At 45.4% G+C, this 26142-nt stretch overlaps 1 long non-coding RNA gene across 14 annotated transcripts in view; it reads left to right on the top strand.

Annotated features, from left to right (window-relative positions):
- The window catches only part of LOC140468629 (uncharacterized), a 57243-nt gene that overhangs the window by 12351 nt on the left and 18750 nt on the right, over window positions 1–26142 (top strand). For 10 of the 14 annotated variants that reach the window (XR_011955738.1, XR_011955735.1, XR_011955736.1 and 7 more), the window contains 2 exons: window positions 3298–3451; window positions 15732–15838. This is a non-coding gene — a long non-coding RNA (uncharacterized lncRNA). Of the gene's footprint in view, window positions 1–3297; window positions 3452–6172; window positions 6256–15439; window positions 15592–15731; window positions 15839–26142 lie in introns of those variants that run through there. The other 4 variants (XR_011955734.1, XR_011955733.1, XR_011955745.1 and 1 more) reach the window with 4 other exon arrangements.

Genomic DNA, 26142 nt, shown 5'->3' on the forward strand with positions numbered 1-26142 from the left:
GGGAATTCCACAGATTCACAACCCTTTAGCTGAAGAAGCTCCTCCTGAACTCAGTCCTAAATCTGCTCCCCCTTATTTTGAGGTAATGCTCTGTAGTTTGAACCGACCCCAGTGGAAATAGCCTCCCTGCTTCTGTCTTATCTACTCTCTTCATAATTTTATTTTTTCCTATCCAACCTCCCATTCCTCTAAATTACAATGACTATAGAACCAGTTTTCTCAATCTCTCCACATACACCAACCCTCTCAACTCCCAACTCAAACTAGTGAACCTCCTGTGCCAGTGCATCCTTGCTAATGTAAGGGGACCAAACCTGGACACAGTACTCCAGGTGTGGCCTCACCAGCATCCTGTACAGCTGCAACATAACCATACCTGTAGCAATGAAGGACAATATTCCCTTCACTGCCATAATTACCTGCTGCACCTGCAAACCAACTTCCTGAGATTCATGCACAAGGCCACCCAGCTCTCTCTGCACAGCAGAATGCTGCAAGATTTCACCATTTCATCATCCAGTTTTCTGTTCGTACGACCAAAATGGATGACCTCACATTTCCCAACATTGAACTCCATCTGCCAGATCATTCACTTAACCTATCTGTATCCCTGTGCACACTGACAGTGGCCTCTGCAGACATTGCTCTACCTCATCTTTGTATCAAATGTGAACTCTGACACCGGACACTTGGTCCTCAACTCCAAAACATTTGTGTAAATTGCAAACAGTTGTAGTGCCAACACTAATCCAAACACCCATTTATCCCCATTCTTTATTTTTTGCTGGTTAACCGATCCTGTATCTATGATAATACATTACCAATAATGCTGTGCATCTTTACCTTATTCAGCAGCTTTTTGTGTGGCAACTTATCGGATACCTTCTGGAAATCCAGGTACACCACATCCACCGAGTCCACCTTGTCCAACGCACTCGTCGTATCCTCAAATAATTCCAGTAAATGTGTTCTACATGACCTGTCTTTCCTGAATCCATGCTGTGTCTGCTCAATGAGACAATTTCTACCCAGATATCTCACCACTACTTCCTTGAGAGGTTCAAGCATTTTCTCCACTACAGATGTTAAGCTAACGGGTCCTTTTGAAAATTAGTGGCACCACATTTGCAGCTTCCAGTCTGTCAAAACCATTCCAGAATCCACCAACTTTTAGTGAATTTTCACGAGTCTATTTGTTATTCTCCACCCCCCCCCCCTCCCAGCCCCCCCAGCCCCCCCCCCCCCCCCCATCTCCTTTATTCCCTGGGATGCAATCCATCAGAGCCTGGATACCCATCTACCTTTAGGCTGTTATCTTTCCCAACATTACCTCTTTACTGGGAATGATTGCTTCTGTATCCTCATCTGCCATTGCCTCCATAGGCCTGCGACAATGAGAGTACACAGACAGTATGTTCCTGTTAAGGCCAAGGCTGGTAGGTGTACAGAATGCCGCCTGTTGAAAGAAATTGAGAGCCTGGTCAAGAAAATGAAGCAGGCGTATGGCAGGTAAAGACAGCTGTGTTTGTGTAAATCCCTAGAGGAGTATAGGGGCAGTAGGAGTATACTCGAGGTAAACCAGGAGGGCAAAAAGGGGACATGAGATAGCTTTAGGAAATAGGTTTAAGGAGAATCAAAGGTGATTGTACAAATACACTAAGGACAAATGAGTAACCAGGCAGATAATAGGTAACCGCAAATCAAGGCTGTCTGTGGAACCGCAGGAGGTGAGAGAGATTCTGTATGAGCGGAGAGGTTTTACAAACAAAATGTGCACATCGGAAAACACAAATTTGAACATCACAGTCTTGTGTTTTCAGTAAACGGGGAATTGCCTCTGTGTGGCTGCAGGCATGGGTGCGCGCCACCATCTTTATTTGGGGCAAGAATTCACTGGAAACATGCGGAGCCACCAGTTTTTTAGGGGGCAAGGTGCAGCCAGGCGCATGTGCAGCCTTTCTCTGGTACAGAGTCATTGGGCAGGATTTACACAGAGCACATTCAATCTCAGAGAAATGGATGTTTATTTCTGGATTTGTTTCGTCATTCATTTAAATGATTTGGTATCGTAAATGAGTTTGCAGGTCATACAAAATTGGAGGTGTTGTGGATAATCAAGAACGTTACCTCAGATTACAATGAGATATTGGTCAGATGGGGTATAATTTAGATAAATGTGAGGTGCTGCATTTTGGAAAACCAAATCAGGGCAGGACTTATACACTGAATGACAAGGCCCTGGAGATGTTTGCGGAACAAAGAGACCTTGGACTGAAGGTTCATAGTCCTTGCAAGTCAAGGATAGGATGCTGAAGAAGGTGTTTAGTATATTTTCCTTTATTGATTCGAGCATTGAGTATAGGATGTGGGAGGTCATGTTACTATACAGGACATTCGTTAGGTCACTTTTGGAATATTGTGTGCAATTCTGGCCTACCTCCTATCAGAAGGGTGCTGTGAAACTTGAAAGGTTTCATAAAAGACTTACAATGATGTTGTTAGGGTTGGAGGATTTGAGCTACAGGGTGAGGCATAAAAGGCTGGGGCTGTTTTCCCTGGAGTGCCATAGGCTGAGCAGTGATGTTATAGAGATTTATACAATCATGAGGGGCATGAATAGAGTAAATGAACAAGGTGTTTTCCCTGGAGTGGTGGTGTCCAGAATTAGAGGGCATTGCTTTAGGGTGAACGGAGAAAATTTCAAAGGGGCCTAAAGGACAACTCTTTCATGCAGTGGGTGGAATGAGCTGCCAGAGGAAGTGATGGAGGCTAGTACAATTAAAACATGTTAAAGGCATCTAACTAGACATATGATATGTTTAGGAAGCGTTTACAGGGATATAGGCCAAGTGCTGGCAAATGGGAATAGACTAGGTTCGGATACCTGTTTGGCAAGGATGAGTTAGACCGAAGGGTCTGTGTCGGTGCTATACATCTCTATGACTGTGGGATCGTAACAGCTTATACTGCTCTGCTTCATCTCTGGGTTCCCTCATGACCACTTTGTCAATATCTAGCTTCCTCAATCTTGAACAATGGGTGTATTTTTGGTCTGTTTGATTTTTTACTATTATTGTTACAGACATTTTTGTAAGTTAATTTTTCACTGCCGCCCAGCCCCTGACCATGTGCTGCTTATCAATATTTTCCGGAAAATCTTTAATGGTCGAGAATTCCTTTTTCCAATAAGCAAGTGTATCTTCCTTCCATTTCTGACTATCTCATTCTGCACCATTTTCATTCCCTGTAATCCATTTTGCACTCCTTGAAACATCAACTGTGTTTCTCCTTCCACAGATACTAGTGATAAATGCCAAAGCCCTGTTGCCTGGGAGAGGGTGATGTTTGACTTTCTTGTACAGCTGCAGTTTGTGTGGTGAAGGTGCTCCCACAATGTGGTTGGTTAAGAGACATTACAGAGTATTCATTCAGCAACAGTAAAGATCTGAAGGTAATGTCCAAATCAAGAACAGTTCATATTTTTATTGTCATGCTTATAATTCCACAAAAATATTATTTCGAATTTTAAACATCAGGCCAGAGATGGTGATATTAGGTCAGGTGACCAAAAGCGTTGTCAAATAAGCAGGTTTTGAGAAATGTCTTAAAGGAGGAAAGCACACCTGAGAGGTTTTGGCTGTGAATTTCAGAACGTGTTGCTTTGGCAACTGTGAAAGCAGCCACACTGGTGAAGTAATGAATTAACAGATCATTGGGAGTCTCGAACAGAATGGGTTGTCGAGGTCTCAAAGGGTGTGTGACGCAGTGAGCTAGGGATGATCACAACCAGGAATTAAATCAAGGGTGAGAATTTTAAATTGAGGGATGTGGGCCGGATGCTGGCAGGTGAGACTAGATTGGGTTGGAATATCTGATCGGCATGGACGGGTTGGATTGAAGGGTCTGTTTCCAAGCTATACATCGCTGTAGCTCTATGTTCTTGATTATGAATAGCAGCCTTTTGATGGATCAACAAGTTCTGGTACAAGGGAGTACTTGGGCAATAGAGATTTAGTTTTTCTTGAGATTACAGGGAGGTTGAATGTGGGAAGCTGGCCAGGAGTATGTTTGGATAATGAAGTCTGGAGATAACACAAGGTGGATGAGAGTATATGAGCTGAGACAAGGGTGGAATCAGCTTAGTGGCCTTAGAGTGGGACTGGGCTGTCACCCTCACCTCGCCTCTGGGATTCAGCTGGTTGTCAGGTTGTGAATCAGGGCGGTAACACAATCTGGAGCTGAGTGGTCCTGGTGGAGCCTAAAATGAGTGTCACTCAGCTGGCTGTTGCTGAGCAGCTGCTGCTTGATAGCCCTGTTGATAACATTTTCCATCACTTTACTGCTGGTCGAGTGTGGACTGATAGATGGAAATTGGCTGGGTTGTATTGCCCTGTGTTTTTGTGTTGAACATCCCTGGGCAATGTTCCACATTGTTGGTCGATGCCAGTGCTGGAGCGGTACTTGGCTTGGTGGGTGGCAAGTTCAGGAGCACAAACCATCAGTGTTATTGCCAGAATATTTGCAGGGCCCATAGCCTTTGCACGACTTAACCATTTCTTGATGTTATTCAAACTCAACCGAACTGGCTTAAACTCACATCTGTGATGTTAGAAACCACTGGAGAAGGCTGAGATGGATCATCCCACTTTGCACTTCTGGATGCAGATTGCTGCAAATGCTGTTCTCTTATCTGGTGCATGGGTGTGTGAGGCCCCTCCATCAGTCAGGGTGGGGATATCTGTGATGCTTCCTTCAGTGAGTTGTTTAACTGTCCATCACCGTTCACAACTGGGTGTGGCAGAACTGCAGAGCTCCGATCGGTTCCACTGGATGTAGGATCACTTAGCTCTGTTGCTTGCTGCTGATGCTGTTTGAAATGCAGATGGTCCTGTTTGGTAGATTCACCAGGTTGGCACTTCATTTTTAAGTCTGCCTGGTGCTGCTCATGGCATGCCCTCCTTTCCTGTCCATTGTGATGGGTGAGAGCGGGATTTGCAAACCCATGAGATTACAGATTGTGCTGGAGTACAGTTCTGCTGCTGTTGATGTCCCACAGTGCCTCAGAGATACCGAGTTTGAGATCCTACATCTCTTCAGAGTCTGTCCCATTTAGAACGGTGATAGTGCCACTCAACGCGATGGAGGTTTTTCTCAACCTTAAGCTAAGACTTGTGTTTCCAAAAGGAATGTGTGATGGTCGCTCGTACTGATACTGTCATGGACAGATGGATCTGCAGCTGGTCAATTCATAACAATGAGATCACTCTTGTTTTTCCCTCTTGTTGGTTCCCTCACCACCCGCTGTAGACTCAGTTGAGCAGCTATACCCTTTAGGACCTGACCACCTCAGTCAGTAATTCTGTTGCAGAGCTCGTCTCGATAGTGGACATTGAAATCCTGTACCCAGAGTACGTTTGACACCATTTTACTTCCTCAGTGCTTCCTTCAAATGTTGTTCAACATGAAGAAGAACTGATCCATCAGCCAAGGGAGGACAGTACGTGGTAATCAGCAGGAGCCATGAGATTTCCTGGTGTCCGGAGTCCATGCTGAGTACTCCAAGGGCAAATCCTCCCTGTCTTGTGCCATGACCTCTGCCTGGTCTGTCCTGCTGGTGGGGCAGGACATATCCAGAGATTTCAGGAGAAAGTGAAGACTGCAGATGCTGGAGGTCAGAGTCAAGAGTCTGGTGCTGGAAAAGCACAGCAGGTCAGGCTGATAACTGGCTTAGGCTCGAAACATCGATTCTCCTTCTCCTCGGATGTTGCCTGACCTGTTGTGTTTTTCCATCACTACAATCTCAATCTCTTGGGATGGTGATGGTGGTGTCTGGTCATTGTCTGTAAGGGTTGATTTCATGAGTATGAGTATGTCAGGCTGTTCCTTGATTGGTCTGTGAGACAGCTCGGCACAATTTGGCACCAAACTCCAGATGTTAGTCTGGAGGACATTGCACCATTGAGAGGGCTGATTCTGTGGTTGTATTTTCTAGTGCCTTCTTAGATGACGAGTGGTCCATCCAGTTTCATTCCTTTGTTAAGACTTTGCAGTGATTAATACAGTGAGTAGCTGGCTGGGCCACTGTCAGGTTGGGAGGGTTTTTTCTGCCATTGACAATGTTTCCATGGAGATCAGGAGATTCCTAATTCCAGTTATTTTTTCTTGAATTCAGATTCCACCATCTGCCAAGATGGGATTCGAACCAGGACTTCAGTCGTTTGTTTTAATATTTTGGATAAAATGTAAATACATTAGGTTTGTTCACTCACTTTAAATATCACTTACCCAGGTTTGGTTTCTTTGTGAAACACTGTCCATCATCCTGTCTCCTCCATCCTTCTCTCCAACAACAAGAGTTTGGAGCACATGGAGGTTCTCTGTCACTAAGACTGAGATAATCCGATCTGCTGCTTCCCCCCCCCCCGCCCCCCTCACGTGGTGTTCCTGGTTTTTGTCCAAACCTACATTTCTCTCCAATCTCATCTCCTGTCAAGCCTTATCAGAGCTCCTCTTGACCCTTTACCCTAATCTCACTAAACCATAGACTTTCCAACTCTCTTTTCTCCTCCACCTCATCAGTCCCCTTCACCTATTCACAGACATTGTTCCTTGTTCTGTCTTTTCTGGTTATGGTCCTTCTCTCCCATTCTGTGAAAAACTGATATTTGACCTCACGTTTGTTGGAAAATCCTGCTCCATCTCCACACTCCCTTTCCTTTCTGAATTCCATGCATTTGGTGTCCCTCATGGATCTATCCTTGGCCCCTCCTGTATCTTGCCTACATACTGTCAGGAGGTGATATTGTGCAAAAGCACCATGTTGGGTTTAACATGTACACTGACGATGCCCAGCTCTCCCTCCCCATCATCCCTCTCCATTACTCCACTGTTACTCAGTTATCAAATTACTTACCACATTCCCACTACTTGATTAGGTGCAATTTCCTCCAATGAAACATTGTCACAGTTAAACCCATTGCCTTACAAATTCCTTTTCCTAACTGCTGAACCTCTCCCTCTCACTGGGAATTATGCAGCAGAACTAGACTCTTCACAATGTTGCTGTTATATCTGACGCGAAGCTGACCTTCTTATTAGACATCTACACAATCCCAAACACCAGGAATTCCAATCTCTAAACCGTTGCTTATCTCCTCTTCACCCTAGCTCCATTGCTACTAAAAACCCTTACCCATGTCTGTGTTACCTTTAAACTTGACGAATCCAAAGCAGAACCCTTGATTCTGTGACTGGCTCAGAATCTGGTTTCAGACTCCCCTTTCAGTATTTACCCTCAGACACATCAGTATTTATTCTGTCAAACCCCTTAAGAATCTGGTGGTGCGGTCTGATTGTTGCTGGTGGAAATGGCAGAGGATGATGTATCTGGGTGGAAGGTAAGGACTTGGGGGGGGGGGGGGGGGGGGGGGGGGGTGTTCTATCCTTGTTGCAATTGGAGGTGTGGGTTTCAAAGGCAGAGGTGCAGGAAGTGGAGGAGATATAGTGGATGGTATTGACCACATGGGAGGGGAAATTGCACTCCTTGAAATATGGGGCCATTTGGTATGTTCTGGCCTCACTGGAACACTGCAGTAAGCATGAGACAGAGATGTTGGCCAGGGAACAGGCTCGTGTGTTAAAGTGGCAGGCAGCTGGAAGCTCGGGGTCTGTTTTTGCAGCAGAACGTAGATCATCAGTCACCATTTCCGCCACCTCCACTGAGATGCTGCCAGACACAGGTTCCTGTCCCCTCCATTAACAGCTATGCACCCTCCCCCCCCCCAAGCCAGATGGTAATCCACTCCTTTGTCTTTCCAAATGTTCGAGTCTCTCTTTGGGTTATGTCCCTGCCTATTATTTACTCTTTAACCCCTATGATCTGCAGGTTAGTTGAATTGGCCAAGCTAAATTTCCCATAATGCTCAGGGATGTGTAGGTTAGTTGCATTAGTCAGGAGAAATATACAGTAATAGGGTAGGGGAATGGGTCTGGGTGGGATACCCTTCGGAGGGATGCTGTGGACCTTTTGGGCCAAATGGCCTGTTTCCACAGCGTCAGAATTCTAATTTTCCCAGCTCCATCGGTTCTGAGGAAGGGCCACTGGACAGATTTTTGTTCCCAGATGCTGCCAGACCTGCTGAGCTTTCCTAGCACCTTCTGCTTGTTGTTCCTGATTGACACCATCCATACACCTTCGGGGTTTGATTCAGACAGGGGGAGGATCCCACCACTGACCTCACAATGGGGTCCAGCTGATTGATGGCAGCTTCGGACCAATAGGAAAAGGTGGTGGGACTGGTGGACCAAGTGCAACTAGTTGGTCATCCAAACAATGGGAGTGAATGAGGGGCGTGGCCAGTGGTATGACACGTCACCAGTAACTCTGCTGATGCAGTGCCACGTAACTCGGCCGTCGGTGAATGTGGGAGACACAAACAGGGAAGGGGAGAGTGGCCTTGGAGACGGAGATAATGAGTCACTTTCGACTGGAAAGTTTTAATTACACTCTGTGCGGTTTGAAAGTCTGAACTAGAAACTCTTAATCCCCCGTTTGCAGCAGATGGGAAAGTGGCTGCGGCCCTCAGGCTGTGAAAGGTCCTGGGATATGGCCGCCATTTTTATTGGGGGTAAGGTATAGTGAGGCGCATGTGCATGTCACCTTCCTCGGGTGGTGGGGGGGGGGGCGTGCAACTTGAAAAGAGGCATTTACACATCAAGCACATACCAAGAAAAAAGTGTGTCTTTATATTCTTCCTGTACTGACTGAGTTTTGTTTTGTGAATTCATTTCATAGGATATTAAATGAGAATAATTGGGGCTGGGATCTCAAAAGCAAGTTTTTACAGTCAATGGGGTCATCAGGATCTGAATGTTATTGGCATTTAACTGTGGAAGGAGAAAGGTTTCTCTGCTCTGTTTGTGGGAAGATATCTCCAATATTTTTGTTAAGAAGAAAGATGTACAAATTCATGATTGGGTCACCCTTTGGGTATCTGCTGTGTTCTGGGCCCTACAGCTGAGGAAGGAGATATAAGCCTGAGAGGGAGCACAGATTTATCCAAATTACACCTCGTCTCTTTGTAAGAACTCTCAGATTTAGACCCAATCACCCACTTCATGATGTTAACCTGTAAACTTCATATTTTTAATTACCTGTAAACTTCCCATTAAAAATCCTTTTGGACTAAAATTCCATTACCTTTTCAGGTGGAATGTTCCAGCTTCTGACAACTGTCTGTTCATTCCGAAACTGCTGAGGTCCATGTTGACTCTGGGGTTACAAAGGGCTGAATTGAAAGATGAGGTTCTGTCCCTGAGCTCCCATTGAGATGCATTGGAACAGTACAGGAGGCTGAGGGCAGTGTAGGTGTGAGCAGACAATGAAAATGACAGGGCTGCATTGTGAGGGCTGCTTGGCTCAATGAGAGTGTTTTGGAGTTGGGTGTAAACAGAGTGGGGTGAGACAGGGAGAAGGTGAAGCTGAAACTCAGTTTTAGTTCAGGCCTTTCAGAAATTCACAGTCCCAATGGGAACAGCCAGTTTTTAAGTGATACCTGCGGAGTATTTTTTTAACAGTTTTTAAAGTATTTTTTTTCCTGAGGGCAGTTGAGAGTTAACCACATTGCTGTGGGTCTGGAGTCACATGTAGGCCAGACCAGGTGAGAATGACCGTTTCCTTCCCTACAGGACATTAGTAAACCAGATGGGTTACTAACAATCAACAATAGTTTCATGGTCATCATTCGCCTTTTCATTCTAGATTGTATTGAATTCCGATGCTGCCATCAGCCATGTTGGGATTCTATCCCTAATCCTCGGAACACTGTACATATCACTCATCTGGCAGGAATACCATTAAGCCATTGCCTCCCTTTTTAGCAATGTTTAAAATAAAGTTCCATCATTCTACGTGTACAATGTGAGATAAAATACTGCAACGTCCATGTGTCAGCCTCTCCAAAAGGTCAATCAACAGAAATTTGTTTGAGGGCGAAATATTTCACTTATTTTTCGGGGGGGGGGTGGGTTATTAAACAAAAATGAATCCAAATAAAAACCTTAAGCCACGGCCATGTAATTTCTGAAGCCGGAGGGAGATTACAGAGACAGGGAGGGTGGTGAGGCTGGAGGGGGATTACAGAGACAGGGAGGGTTGTGGGGCCAGAGGGGGATTGTTGTCCAAACATCACTGTGGTGTACATGGACTGCAGCATTTCAGGGAGGGGGTTAACCACCACTTTCTCCAAGACAAGTAAAGGTGGCCAATAAATACTGGTCTGGGCAGCAAAGGCAACCCCCAGTGAATAAAACCAAGCAGTGACCTCTCTGAGCTGACTTGTTGTGAAGTTAAAAACCTCTCTGGAAATGGAGTGGGCAGAGAAGAGAAACAGTGACATTTCACAGCTGCCCTCAGAGAGACCTCACCCTTGGAAGTACTCAGAGCCGGGGATCAGCTCAGTGAGTTTCAGTCTCTTCAAATATCAATCTTAGTCGGTTTTATTTTATTAAATCTACAATCGTGAGTCAGGTGACTATTTCTTTTTAATGTCTTAGGGTCTCTTGATTAAATGTTTAAGATATAAAACGTAAGCATTAAGTTATTCTCGGGCAGTATTTTTCGAGCAGTAAGACTGTGCCTTTGTCTTGGTCTGTCGATTGTTAAGGCGGAGAGATGGCCTGTTGTAGAGTGGCGTGCTGTTCCTGTCAGATGAGGGAGATTAGGGAGAGTTTCAATGATCCTGATAATTGTCTGCAGGAAGTGTGATTGCAAATCCTATTGGAACGTATGGATTGGTGGAGGAGTGATTAAAGGCAGTGAAGAATTGACAGGAGCCGGGGGTGGGGTGGGCGGTGTGATAGGTGGCAGTCTCAGGAATGCAGGATACTGCAGATACAGTCAGGTAGATGGGTTACCTCCAGGAAAGCTAGGAGGGGTAGGTTGGTACTGCAGGAGTCTCCTGTGGCTATCCCCATCTCAGACAAGTATACGGTTTTGGAAAATGTAGGTGGTAATACACTTTCAGGGGAATGTAGCACTGACAGCCAAGTTACTGGTACTGAGACTGGCTTCTAACGTAATGTGAAGTATATCCAGTTCCACACGATCGATGGTGAGAGGGGACTCTCTAGTCAGGGGCACAGTCTGCCGTTTCTGCAGCTGACAGTGAGACATCAGAATGGGGTGGTGCCGCCCTGGTGCCAGTGTCAAGGATGTCTCTGAGGGAGCAGAATATTCTCAAAAGGGAAAATAACCAGTGGGAGGTCATTGTACATTGGTACCAATGGCGTAGGAAGGTGAAAGCATGGGGTCCTGACGAGCAGGGAGATTTGCTAGTGCCACTCGGGAGGCATTAAACCAGTGAGGGAGTCGGGGTAATCCTAAAGGGATAGTGAGAAAAGAGGTGAGTCTGAGGCTGGTACTGTTCACAGGTCAGACTGTCAAGGCAGGCAAGAGCAAGTCACAGAATGAGGTGCGATGGACCAGTTACACTGCATTTATTTCAGTGCAAGAGACCTGACAGGTCAGGCAGATGGGCTCAGGGTATGGTTTTGAACAAGGCTGTCTATGGAACCACAGGGGGTGCAAAAGATATGCAAATATTTCACGTCATTTTTATTGTTGAAGTATATGAAGTTCGAGAGTTTGGAGAAATAAACACTGGTAACTTGAAAAGTGTCCATGTTACAGAGGTGGTGGTACTGGATGTCTTAAATCGCATCAAGGTGGATAAAGCCCTGGAACCTGATCAGGTGTATCCTGGAACTTTCTGGAAATCTAGGGAAGTGATTGTTGGGCCTCTCCTGAGGTATTTGTATCATTGATAGCGACAGGTGAGGTGCCATTATTTTTAAAAGGTGGTAAGGAGAGGCCATGGAACAAGAGAACAGTGAGCCTGAAGTCAGTGGCAGGCAAGTTGTTGGAAGGGATTCTGAGGGACAGGATATCCATCTGTTTGGAAGAGTAAGGAATGATCAGGGAGAGTCAATGTGGCTTTGTACATGCACAATTGGGTCTCACTAACTTGAGTGAGTGTTTTGAAGTGACAAAGAAAATTGATTAAGCCAGGTAGTGAATGTTGTTTATATGAACATTCAACAAGGTTCCACAAAGCAGACTGGTTCGCAGGGTTAGATAACATGGAATGCAGGGAGAGCAAGCCATTACAAAACTACATTGAAGGTAGGAGACAGAGGGTGATGATGGAGGGTTGCTTTGCGGACTGGAGGCCTGTGAGCAGCAATGTGCTGCAAGGATGGATATTGGGCCCTTAAATAAATGACTTGAATGTGAATATATGAGGTATGGTTAGTAGGTTTACAGAAGACACCAAAATTGGATGTGTAGAATAAAGAAGGTTAGTTCAGAATACAACAGGATCTTGATCAGATGGGTCAGTGGAGCAAGGAATGGCAGACGGAGTTCAATTTAGATAAATGTGAGCTGTTGTATTTTGGAAAGGCAAATCAGGGCAGGACTTATACACTTAATGGTAAAGTCCTGGGGAACATTGCTGAACAAAGAGATCTTTGAGTGCAGGTTCCTAGTTCCTTGAACGTAGAGTCACAGGAAGGTAAGGGAGTGAATGCAGCATTTGGTATGCTCCCCGTTATTGGTCAATGCATTGAATGCAGCTGTTGTAACGTCATATTGTGGCTGGACAGGGCACTGATTGAGGCCCTTCTGGAATTCTGTTTTCAGTTCCAATCTCTCTGTTCTCGGAATAACGTTGAGAAACTTGATAGGGTTCAGAAAACATTTGCAAGGATTTTGCCAGGGTTGGACGGTTTGAGCTTATTGGGCAAGGCTGAATAGGCTGTCTATTTTCCCTGGAGAGTTGGAGTCTGAGCGGTGATCTTATAAAATCATGAAGGGCATGGATAAGGTGAGCAGTCAGGGACTTTTTCCCAAGTTCGGTGGGTCCAGAACTAGAGGGTACAGGCTTAAGGTGAGAGGGAAAAGATTTAAAAGGGATCTAAGGGGCATCTTATTCATGTTGAGGGCATTGCAAGTATGGAGTGAACTGCCAGAGGAAGGGGTGGAGTCTAGTACAGCAGCATTTAAAAGGCATTTGATTGGGTACATGAAGAGGAACGATTTAGAGGGATAAGGGTGAACCGCTGGCAAATGGGACTCCATTAATGCTCTCCGTTATTGGTCAATGCATTGAATACAGAAGCTGGGATGTCATATTGTGGCTGGACAGGACATTGGTTAAGCCACTTCTGGAATTCTGTTTTCAGTTTGAATTTTCCTGTTCTGGGAAGGATGTTGTGAAACTTGAAAAGGTTTGGACAAGATTTACAAAAACGTTGCCAAGATTGGAGGATTTGGCCGACAGGGAGAGGCTGAATAGGCTGGGGCTATTTTCTCTGGAGAGTCAAAGACTGAGAGGTGACTTCATGGAGATATATAAAATCACAAGGGGCGTGGGTAAGGTGAGCAGCGGGGGTCCTATTTCCTCAGGTTAGGTGGGTCCAAAACTAGAGCACCTGGGTTTAAGTTGAGAGGGGAAACATTTAAAAGGGATCTAAAAGGCAACGTTTTCAAGCTGAGTGTGGTGTGTGTATGGGAGGGGTTACCAGATGAAGTCGTGAAGGCTGAAAAATCACAACATTTAAAAGGCTTCCAATTGGGTCCATGAATAGGAAGGGTTTTGATGGATACAGGCCAATAGCTGGTAAATGGGAATCCATTCGTTTAGGATTCCTCGTTGGCATGGACGAATTGGACCGAAGGTCTGTTTCTTTGATCCTAATAAATTAAGATGCATTCCTCTATTTTGTGGCGAGCTAGCTGAAACAAACATAAATATCCTTGGAGCTGAGAAGGTGAAGCAGTGATTTCGACCTGGTGCAGATTTGGTTCCAAGGTCTTGAATTTGCAGAGAGAGAGAGGAATTGTTAGCACTGTCACAATTTTTAGTAACTACTTTCAAGTAATTGGCAAATAATACAAGGTGAAAATGTGAATACTATTTTCCTCAGTAAGTTCTGAGCATCTGGAACAGTCTGAACGACACAGATTCAGCAGGTATTCTGAAACAGACTTGGAATTTTACTTTTTAAGGTAAGATTTGGGGGGCCGTGGGCACATGGGAGGGGACTTGGGACCGACTTGCAGCATCTCCAGAGGGAGAGAATACAGCCCCAATGGGCTGAATAGCCCCCAGCCCCTGTGCTCTGTGATACAGCCCCATTCACTGTGAATGATGGAGCTCATCCCAGGGCAGAGACAGGGAGGAACCAACCACTCTCAATCGGCGCCAGCTTAATTAACGACAGCTCCAGACCAATAGGAGAGGTTGTGTGGTCCTGCAGCCAATGGGAGTGAATGAGGGGTGTGGCCAGCAAGACGACACCTGTCCATGAGCTGTGCAGGTGCAGTGTCACTGTTTGGGGTTGGGAGAGACAGCAGAGACTGGGACAGAGGCTGTGGGACCTGAATTACAAACTCCCGGGAAATTAAAACCAAAAGAACTGCAGAAGATGTAAATCAGAAACAACAACCAGGAGGTTCTGGAAAAGCTCAGCAGGTCTGGCAGCATCTGTGATGAGAAATCAGATAAAGTTTCAGACCCAGTGTCCCTTCCTCAGGACAGATATTACTGAGAAAACAAGTCAGTTTTAGTGCAGAAGGTAGTGTGGGGGGAGGATAAAAGGAGTAAACGATAGGTGGGGATAGAGTGAGAAGAACGGTTGGGTAAAGGAGTGGATAACAATCTGTCTGGGGGAGGATGATTAGCTGTTAATGGAGACTGTTAGTGGCTAACTATAGGTAGTGTGTAATGGCAGACTGTGAGAACTGGTGTGTGGGGTAGGGGGCTACGACATGAGGTTGTTAACTTATGGTTAGCATCAATGAAGTAAACACAATGACTGCAGATGCTGGAAAGCAAATAGTGGATTAGTGGTGCTGGAAGAGCACAGCAGTTCAGGCAGCATCCAACGAGCAGCGAAATCGACGTTCGCTGCTCGTTGGATGCTGCCTGTTCTGCTGTGCTCTTCCAGCACCACTAATCCAACTTATGGTTAGCCACTAGCTGTCTCCATTGTGAGCTGTTCCCCACCTATATCACTCCACGATTGAAGCTGCCGAGGACACGAACCTTTGGAATATCCTCCCTAACTCCCTCTCTCCGCCTTAAAGATGTATCTAAAAATCGTTCTCTTTAATCAACGTTTCCATCATTCGTGAAGCATTTGAGGAGATTTGTCAATGTGAAAGGCTCCATACAATGCAGGTAGTTGTTGTTATTGTCTGACCTCAGGAGAAACAGGGATGAGCCCTCTCTCTCTCATACCTGATGAACAGCAGTAAAAGCAGGAAGCACTGAGCATGCTCCAGCCCACAGTGGGCTTCGGATTATTGATATCAGCGCAGGACCAATAAGAGTGGGGGAAAGGGGGCTCGAGGTGCTTCGTTGGTCGTTCAACCAATCGGAGTGAATGAGGGGCGGGGCAATACTCAACCACGTGATAAACTTCACTGACAGCACAGTGTTGTTGTGACCAAGGCATTGGAAATGTGTGAAGGTGCAGGGCAGGGGGAAGGAAAAACATATTGACCAGGAAGAGGAGGAAATTTTCATGGTATGGGATGAGAGGTTTTACAGAACTTGGTGCACGTAGTAAAACACAAATTTAAAAATCCCAAATTCTGCACCATTTTCCCTCCCGATAATGCATTTTGCACTCCCTGAAATATCAACTGTGTGTTTCTCCGTCCACAGATACCAGTGATCAGTGCTAAAGCCCGATTGCCTGTGGAGAAGGTGATGTTTGACTTCCTTGTACAGCTACAGTTCGTGTGGTGAAGGTGCTCCTACAATGTGTTTGGGTAAGAGCTGTTATAGATTATTCACTCAGCGACAGTGAAGAATTGACAAAATGTGTGCAAATCAACAACAGTTGTTTTTTTTTATCATGTTTATAATTCCACAGACATATGATTGAGAACTTGTGACATAAGGCCACAGCTGGAGATATTAGGTCAGGTGATCAAAAGAATTGCCAAATAAGCAGGTTTTCAGGAATACCTTAAAGGAGGAAAGCAGGTCTGAGGGGGTTAGGGTGGGAATTCCATACCGTGTTGCCTTGGCAACGGTAGAAACAGCTAGACAGGTGAAGCATTTATTAAACATATCGTTGGGAGTCTGAAAGAAAATGAGTTGTCGAGGTCTCACAGATTGTGTGGTTCAGGGAGACAGGGATGTTCACAGCCAGGAATTACATCAAGGGTGAGAATTTTAAATTGTTGCTTGTTAATAGGAGCCTTTTGATGAATCAACAAGTTTTGGTACAAGTGAGCACTTGGGCAGTAGGGTTTTAGATACTCTTGAGATTACATGTAAGTTGAATGTGGGAGGCTGGCCAGGAGTGTGTTTGGATCATGAAGTCTGGAGATAACACAGGGATGGACGAGTATTTCAGTAAATGGGCTGAGACTAGGGTGGAGTTGGGTGATGTCACTGATGGAGGAATAGTGCTTTTGGAGTCGGGCTGCTCCTCCTCCTCCTCATCACTCCCCCTCCCCAATTCACAGATATTGTTCCTTGTTCTACCTGTCTGTCTTTTCTGGTTATGTCCTTCTCTCCCATTCTGCTACAAACTAATATTTGACCCCACCGTTGTTGGAAAAACCTACTCCATCCCGACTCTCCCTTTCCTTTCTGAATTCCTTGGATTTGGTGTCCCTTAAGGATCTCTCCTTGGTCCCTCCTGTTTCCCACCTACATACTGCCAGGAGGTGACATTGCCCAAAAGCACCGTGTTAGGTTTCACATGTACACTGACAATGCCCAGCTCCCCCTCCCCATCATCCCTCTCCATTACTCAGTTATCAAACTGCTCATCACACTCCCACTACGCGATTGGCTGCAATTTCCTGCAACGGAATGTTGCAATGGTTAAACCCATTGCCTTCAGTTGCTATTACAAATCACTTTCCCTTACTGCTGAGCCCCTCCCTCTCCCTGGGAACTGTCTGAGACAGGAACCACACTCTTGACAATATTGCTGTCATATCTGACCCCAAGGTGACCTTCTGATCAGACATCTACACAATCACAAACACCAGGAATTACAATCTCTTAAAATGTTGCTTCTCTCCACCTCACCCCAGCTCCATTGCTTATGAAACTCCTGACCTGTGTCGGTGTTGCCTTAAACTTGACGAATCCAAAACAGAACCCGTGATTCTGTGACTGACCCAGAATCTGGTTCCAGACTCACTCATGATGAGAAACATCCTCTCAGTATTTACCCTGTCAAACTCCTTAAGAATCCTACATGTTACAATGAGATCCCCTCTCATTCTTCCCAAATCCAGTGAGTAAAGTCCCAACGTCTTCAGCCTTTTCTTAAAAAATAATCCCTGCAAACCAGGGTTCATCCCAGTCAATCTTCTGTGAAATGCCTCTGATGAAATGATGTATTTCCTTAAATAAAGGGACCAAACCTTCTGTCATTACTCCAGATGTGGTCTGACTCGCACTTTATAAAGTTCCTCTCAGGTATATACTCCAAACAACTCCCTTTAAACTTGCACAGATGTTGTTGGAAATGCGCAGAAGATCATGCAGCATCTGTGAAGAAAAATCAGTTAACGTTTCGGGTCTGGTCACCCTTCCTCAGATACGTTAACTCTAATTTCTTTTCACAGATGTTGCTAGACCTGCTGACCTTTTCCAGAAACTTCTGTTTCTCTTCCTGGTTTACAGCATCTTCAGTTGTTTTGGTTTTCATATCCTTGAAACTTGCCATCTCTCTTATAGAATTTGTCATTTCCACCTTGGAAAAAAGATTCACATTTGTTTGGTCTCCCCTACCCTGAGGAAAAAAGAAACCATGGCTAGTCACCCTATCATTGCTCCTCATAACTTTATAAAATTCAATAAAGCCACCTAAAGTGTCCAGTGCTGCAGGGAAATAGCCTCAGCCGATTCAGCCTCTCCCTATGGTTCACGTGTTCCAATACTTGCAACACCCTAGTAAAACCATTCTGAACTCTTGCAAGTTTCCCAACATCTTTCCTATAACAGGGAGACTGGAATTGAAAGCAGTCTGGGGATTCCAAAAGTGGCCGAGCCAATAAACCGTACAACCGAACCATGATCTCCCAACTCCTATACTCAATGCACTGCCCAATACCAGCTAGCATACCGCACACCACCTTCCCTGACCTGTCTACCTTCAACCACACTTTCAAGGAACTGTCAACCCACACTGCATGGTCTTTTTGTCTGTCAACACTTCCCAGGAACTTGTCATTCAGAGGTTGAGTCCTATTCTGGTAACATCTTTCTGAAATCAGGGAGACCACAATTGAATGTAATATTCTAAAACTGGCCTCCCCAATGCCCGACTCAGCCACAACGTGCCCTCCTAACCCCTATACTCAGTGACAGAATCCCTACAGTGTGGAAGCAGGCCTTTCGGCCCATGGGACCATACCAACCATCGGAACAGCATTCCACCCTAACTCTGTACCCTACCATTACCCAAAGCTCATCCAGCTAACCTGCGTGTCTTTGGATTGTGGGAGGAAATTAAGAGCACCCAGAGGAAGCCCACGCAGACACACAGGGAGAATGTGCAAACACCGCACAAACAGTGGAATCGAACCAGAGTCCATTTATTGGTCAGCGCATTCCATTCAATGTTAGTGTCCCAAATGCCATGTTCAGCACCTGATCTCTCTGAAACTCTACTTTCCAAGAACTAAGCAGTTGTTCTGAGCTCTTCAGAGGGAATTAAGGTCAGGATGAGAAAACAGGAACTGGGTTGAGTTTTAGATCTACAAAATGACTCTCCATCTTTCCACTCTGTTTCTCCCCCTCCCCCCACTCTGTCTGTTCCCCACGCTCTGTCTCCCCACCCCCCAACAGTCTGTTCTCTTTCTCCCCCCTGTCTGTCTGTCTCTCCCCCTACCTCTGTTGGTCTCTGCCCCCCCCCCCTTCCCCCTGTCTGTTCCCCTCCTCTCTAAACCCACTTTCTGTCCCCATCTGTCTCTGTGCCACCCCTTTCTATCCCCCCCCTCTCTTTCCCCACCCATTTCTGACCCACCCTTCTCGATCCAACCACCCTCTGTCTGCCGACCCTCCTTCCCAGTCCCCTAGTTCTGTACTCCCCCACTGCAGGGCAAATATCTTGTCTATTTACCCTATCCATGCCCAGCCTGATTTTAAAAATCTCTTTCAGGTCACCATTCAGCCTCTGACGCTCCTGGGAAAACAGCCTATCCAACCCTGGCAACATGCTATACTTCTTTTCTGACCTCTTTAAAGTTTAAGAACATCCACCTGATAGGAAGGAGAACAGAATTAAATGGAATATTGATTCGGCAACTTTTGCAATGTCCTCTACAGTCACAATATGTCATCCTAACCCCTATACTCAATGCTCTGACTGATAAAGACAGGCAGACCAACTGCCGCCTTCACTATCCTATCGACTTGCTACTCTACTGTCAAGGAACTATGAACCTGCACTCCAAGGACTCTTTGTTTAGCAGCACTCACCAGGAACTTACTATTAACTGTATAAGTCCTGCTAAAGTTTGCTTTTCCAAAATGCAGCAGCTCGCATTTTTCTAAACTGAACTCCTCAGCCCATTCACCCATCTGATCCAGATCCTCTTGTACTCTGAGGTAATCTTTTTCCCTGCTACTACATCTCCCATTTTGGTGTCATCTGCAAACTTACTTACAATACCTCTTATGTTCACATCTAAATCATGGATATAAATGGCGAAAAGTAGTGGATCCAGCCCCGATCCTTGTGAGACTCCACTGGTCACAGGCCTCCAGCCTGAAAAGCCCCCTCTGCCTTCTACCTTTGGGCCAGTTCTGTACTCCATGTGATCTAACCTTGCTGAGCAGCCTCCCATGAGGAACCTTGTCAAACACGTTACTGAAGTTCATGTAGATCATGTCCATGCTCTGACCTCAGCAATCCTCTTTGTTACTTCTTCAAAAAAACTGAGTCAAATTCATGAGATATGATTTCCCATGCACAAAGCTGTTATTGGTATCCAGGATTTAACTCTGTACATTGGGGTCTGCGTTGCCCAGTTAAAGGTGTTAATATTCTGGATGAAGTTCAAGTACACCAGCATTTTGTCAGTGACTCTGTATTGAGTCTTGTTCATGTCACCAACACAGGGGAGTTCCTTTTGAAAGGCAGTCCTTGTATCCCTTGCCCACCAGGAAATAGTGTACGTGTCCTTACCTCTGGATCAGGAGGATCAGGCTCAGAGTTGAGTAACAGCATCTTTGAAGAGGCTGATTAGTAAACCTGCCCAAGCCACCAGGCCATACTGTCTCCCAGCTGTCCCTGCCTGAGCCTCCAAACAGACCCTTCCTGTAGTTTCTCTCCTGTCAGACTCTCCCATTGCTCAGTTTGTCCAGGATCCCCTCCTGCTGCTGCACTGCTCCTGTCCCTCACTGACCTGTCCATCCCCCAGTGTTCACCACATTCATTCATTGTTTACAATCTCGTTGTCCCAGTCCTCCAGCCCCGCCCCCTCCACCCTATAGAGACAGCTCAGTGGTTGGCACTGCTGCCTCACAGCACCAGGTACCCGGGTTCGATTCCGGCCACGGGCGACTGTCTGTGTGGGGTTTGTGCATCCTCCCACAATCTAAAGATGTGCAGGGCAGGTGAATTGGCCATTCGAAATTGCCCATAGTATTGATTAAATTAGTTAGGGGGCATAGTTCTGTGTAAGTTACTGTTTGCAGGGTCGGTATAGACTTGTTTGGCCGAAGGGCCTGTTTCCATACTGTAGGGATTCTGATATATTGGGCAGCAGCTGCTGTCAATCACCCGGACTCCTGTATGATCGGGAGCTCGTGCTGTAGGAGGGGAGACAAGTGCATGGGTGCAGTGCTGACCAACTGTGGGAGTATGCACAGTATAGGTCAGTGCCTGGGAAGGAGGCTGTGGGTGTGAGGGATTAATCTATCATTAGCAGCTTCATCCCTCTAGGAGCAGGACCCAGGGGAATGGCCCCTCTCTTGCTACCCTGATATGTGATCAGACTATCAGTGGTGCAGCGTTTTGCAGAAAGTTATTAGAACTCTTTTGTGAAGATTCAGGGTTGTTATGGAAAGGGACAAGGATGGGCCTGCAATTAGAATTCTAATTTGGCTCATTTTAGTAAGATGGGTCTTGGCCAGAGTGTGCAGGAAGCTGTGTATGCAGGATGGTTCTCATCAGGAGCTAGGAAACTGGATTCGAAGAGAGAGTGTGTGAGAACTGGGTGTGGAGGAAAGGAGTGGGGGGATTGGTTTGGATTTCAGTTCACAGAAGAGAGAAATTGTGAGACTGAGGTTTAAAGCTTTGGGGGAAACAAGAAAACTACAGTTTAATACTACAATTGTCTTATGAATTTCCATCCTGTATTAACAGTGGTAACTTGTGTGCTCTGTTGTATGGTACTGAAAGGGTGGATTTGCGGATGAGAAATACAAATTGAACTTCATGGTCAAATCTGATAGTTACTTGATCCGTGCCGATCTGAATATCATTGGCCTTTTCATCTGGATGGAAAGGTGTGCATTCTGTCCGTGGGCAAATATTTCAAATCTCAATGTGACTGGAAAAGTACTGAGACACAGCCAAGTCCATGTCAGCGTGGTGAGTGTGGAGAGAGAGTTCATTTGTTTTTGAAAGTCTGAAAAATCATGGCACATTTCCCAGGAACAATGAAGCCGCAACTTTGCTTTGTAAAAGGACAAGTCTTTAATTAACCATGCAACCAGAAAGACACAAGGATACCTGCACCATGGGGAACACTATGAAAACGGGATTGTTGTAAAGGGGTTCATTCTCGATCATGGATTGTAATCCATTGGCATTGTCCCGTCGGTTCCAGCCCCGCAGGGAAACACTGGAAATATGATGGATGTAATGGAGGTTTCAGTTATTAAACTGTAAAAAGTGCAGAACAATTTACAAGGATGTTACCAGGGCTCAGGGGTCTGAGTTATAGGGAGAGGTTGGACAAGGGAGGATTTTATGTTTGGAGCAGAGGAAACTGAGGGGATTCTTTTCTAGAAGTGTATAAGACCATGAGAGGCATGGATAAGGTGAATGCACTCAGTCTTTTTCCCAGGAACTCAAGGATTGGACGGCTTGATTGGATCAGTTGAAGGTTAGAGGAGAAAGAATAAAAGGGAAGCTGAGGGGCAACTGTTTTACACAGAGGGTGGTGTGTATATGGAATGAGCTGCCAGTGGAAATGGTTCAGGCAGGAACACTCACAACAGGTAAAAGACATTTGGACAAATACATGGATAGGAAAGGGTCAGAAGCAAATGGGCCAAGTGCAGGGAAATGGAGTTAGCGTGGATGGACTTTCTGGTCAGCATGGGCCAAAGGGCCTGTCTCTGCTGTCAGACTCTATGACTCTAAGTGCATTTGCTATTTCTCCCACTAACTCTGTTGGTATCCTGGGATGTATCCCATCAGGGCAATGAGACTTGTCTACCTTTAGCTACATTAGCATATCCAGTTCTAACTCTTTCACGATAATGGTTGTTCCTTGGTCCTCACCTTCCTCAGTCTCCTTATCAATTACTGGCATGTTCTTCGTATCCTCCACTGTGAAGACTGACTGCTGTGTGCTCATATTCCTGAACCCTGCTGGATAGGAATAACTAGGCACAGAACTCAGAGAGGTCTTCTTTGAGACTTTATTGATGAGACATGGCAGTTACCTGGATAGTGTACAAGCAAAACACCTTCAGGCAGCATCAAGTAACTCCCCACCTGTCCAATGTACAGCTCCCACTCTTATACCTTTGTGGTTTGGGACTTTGAATAGAGACTGTCTCTCAGTATTATCTCCATGGCAACGGCAGTTAGAAAGTCTAGTTCAGTTCAGCACTTTGTGGTTAAACCACACACCCCTCCCCCACGCCCCCGTGGCTCCCTCAAGTATGTGATAGGCACTTCAGTTTCAGTGGGGCTGTCTGTCAGGATTCTGATGTGGAGGAGCCGGTGGACAAAGTTTAAAAACCACACATCACCAGGTTATAGTCCAACAGGTTTATTTGGAAGTACAAGCTTTTGGAGTGTGCTGTGATTTTTAACTTGCTTAGGATTATCTCTATGGTAACAGTTAAGTGCTTCAACAATTAGAGGCCATATGTTCCCCAAACATCATGTTCCCCTCTAGCAGTATAAACTGTTATTCCAGCCCTGGGGATAGCTATTAATCACTTTTCTCCCCCAATCCCATCTCGCTTTCTGTTGATCTTTAAAGTTTTTCTAATCTCCATGGTCATTGCCAATCTGTATGCATTCTATTTCAGTTTGATAGACTCCCTTATTTCCTGAGCCACCCATGGCAGATTATTCCTTTTTTCCTAAAGTCCTTCCTTTTCCCTGATATATACTTTTGCTGAACACTTCAAAAAATTTCTTTGATATTCCCGCACTGTCCGTCAACTTTCCCACCATAAAGTCTTTGTTTCCAGTCTACATTAGCCAACTCCTGCCTCATCCTATTGTCGTCTCCTTTTGTTTAAGCACTGGATCTTGGGATTGGATTTAATCTTCCAACTTTTCATCTTTGTTCTAAATTCAACCAGACTTATCAGAATTCTTTTATCAGATTACGTGGTGAGGCGATGTTTCCTGGGTGTTTTGGTTTTCATTGTCAGTGACCTTGGCTTTGTAATAAAGTACAGGATGGATATTCACACTGCGAATGTACGACGCAATCTAAAACCATAAATCACTGTCTCCCCTCAGTTTAAAATTGCAAAATCATTATCTCCTACACGCTTCCTCACTATCTAAGATTGGAATGCTAATCCACCTGACTATCTGTCATTTTCCGAAAATCTCCTTTGGTGAAGGTGGTGATTTTTGGATTCAGCTTTCCAGTTATTACCGCCTCTCCAAGAACACCCTGCTTTATCCTCAATCATAGAATAGCCTTTATCCACAATCATAGAATAGAATCTCAACAGTGTGGCAGGAGAGCATTGGCCCATCAAACCCCACCAACCATCCAAAGAGCATCCCACCTGGAGCACTCCATCCTTTTAACACTGCATTTCCCATGGCTGATCCACTGAATCTGCACAATCATGGAGACTGTGAACAAGTCCACACGACCCGCCGAAGCGCAACCCACCCATACCCCTACATTTACCCCTTACCTAACACTACGGGCACACACAGAAACACAAAAGGTAGCATGTGTACCTGAGATGAATGAACCTGGACTTAGGAAAATGTGACAACAATCACAACTAGTTAGAATTACAGAATCCCTTAGGCGCACAAAGAGACTATTCGGTCCATCGAGTCTGCAATGACCTGCTGTCCCACCCTACCTCCATAACCCCACATTTAGCATGGCTAACACAACCCACCTTACCTACACACTACAGGCCATGTTAGCACAGCCAATCCATCAAACCTGCACATCTGTGGGAGGGTCACATATTATGTCTAAGTGCTCAGGATTGTGGATGAAGGCTCACAAATACTTGACTCTGACGCAAATCCTCTTTTATTTACAAAATAAAATCTGGGGGAAATTGCAGCCAGACAGATTTCCAATTATCTCATGAGGAAGTGAATTCACAACTTGTGCCCCTGACCCAGGATGCGCAGTGAAGTCACAGAGGTCTGGGAACCATCAGAAATGTAACAAGTTGTGTGCAAGGTGGGGGTGAGACAAGGACAAAAAGACAGTCTGTCACACGGGGGAAGGCAGGAGAAATTAAATTGCAGAAATGGTAGTCCCTCAAGGCCATGGGGAATGGACTTAGGGCTGGGAAAGAAACCAGGAAACAAGGTGAGCAGCTCTGAAAGAAATACATTGAAAAAACAGATTATAACAACATAGAGGGCAGAGTACACAGTCTGAAATTGCTGCTCTCATTGGTGAGTACATAACGCTGTAAAGCCTGGGTCATTCTATTGCAGCCAACACATGCAGGATAGGCCAAGTGTCCTCGATCTGTGCTGTAACTTTCTGATAAATGTATTCTGACATTTGGAATTCAGGTCGGATGATGTTCATAAATTCTCAAATTGGACTTGACTTTAATATTCTGGAGAAATGTTAAATCAATCACAATGATCCCATTCTGCAGACTTTAGTCCGCAGCCCTGCATGTTCCAGCATCTCAGTTACATCCATGTCCTTTTATTCTAATGTGATGCTGGTTACTGCCTCTGCCAGTCCATCAATGAGTTCCTGCTCCCCACCATCTCTGAGTGAAATGAATTCTCCTCTCCCCTTCTTTCTGGGAATTAGTTTCAATCTAAATCCTCCAGTTTCTGACCTCTCAGTTAATGAATAGCTCCTTCCTATCCACTCGATCTGGATTCCTCAGCATTTTATCACTTCAATTAAATCTCAGCTCATCCTCCTCAGAAATCATCCCCAGACTATCCAATCTTTCCGCAGAGCAGATATTTTCCAATTGTAGAAACATTCTGATCAATCTCCTCTGTACCCTCTCTGGTGTGATCACATCAACCCTGGAATAAGGGGATCAGAAATGTGGGCAGTATTAGATTAGATTAGATTAGATTACTTACAGTGTGGAAACAGGCCCTTCGGCCCAACAAGTCCACACCGCCCCGCCGAAGCGTAACCCACCCATACCCCTACATCTACATTTACCCCTTACCTAACACTATGGGCAATTTAGCATGGCCAATTCACCTGGCCTGCACATCTTTGGACTGTGGGAGGAAACCGGAGCACCCGGAGGAAACCCACGCAGACACGGGGAGAACGTGCCACCGTGCCGCCCACTTTAACCGCAGTCAATTTCAGGGTTACCCTTAATTCTGTTTGCTAAAAACTGCTCGTGTCCTCCCTTTGCTTTTCTTAACTCTCTCTTTAAATCCTTCCTAGCTGATCTGTAACTCTCTATTGCTTCATCTGTACCATTTTGCCTCATCAACACATAAGCCTCTTTCTTCTTTTTAACAAGAGATACAATTTCTGTAGTAAACCATGGTTTACAAACTCTGTGCCAGTTGGGTCACCCCACAGACATTGACTTTCCAAAGAGAACAATCCGAGATTTTCTAACCTCTCCCAATCCAGGCAACATCCTGGTAAACCTGTTTCCACCTTCCCAAAAGCCTTCACCTTCTTCCTAT

The sequence above is a fragment of the Chiloscyllium punctatum genome, chromosome 47, assembly GCF_047496795.1.
Source record: "Chiloscyllium punctatum isolate Juve2018m chromosome 47, sChiPun1.3, whole genome shotgun sequence".
Taxonomy (NCBI): domain Eukaryota; kingdom Metazoa; phylum Chordata; class Chondrichthyes; order Orectolobiformes; family Hemiscylliidae; genus Chiloscyllium; species Chiloscyllium punctatum.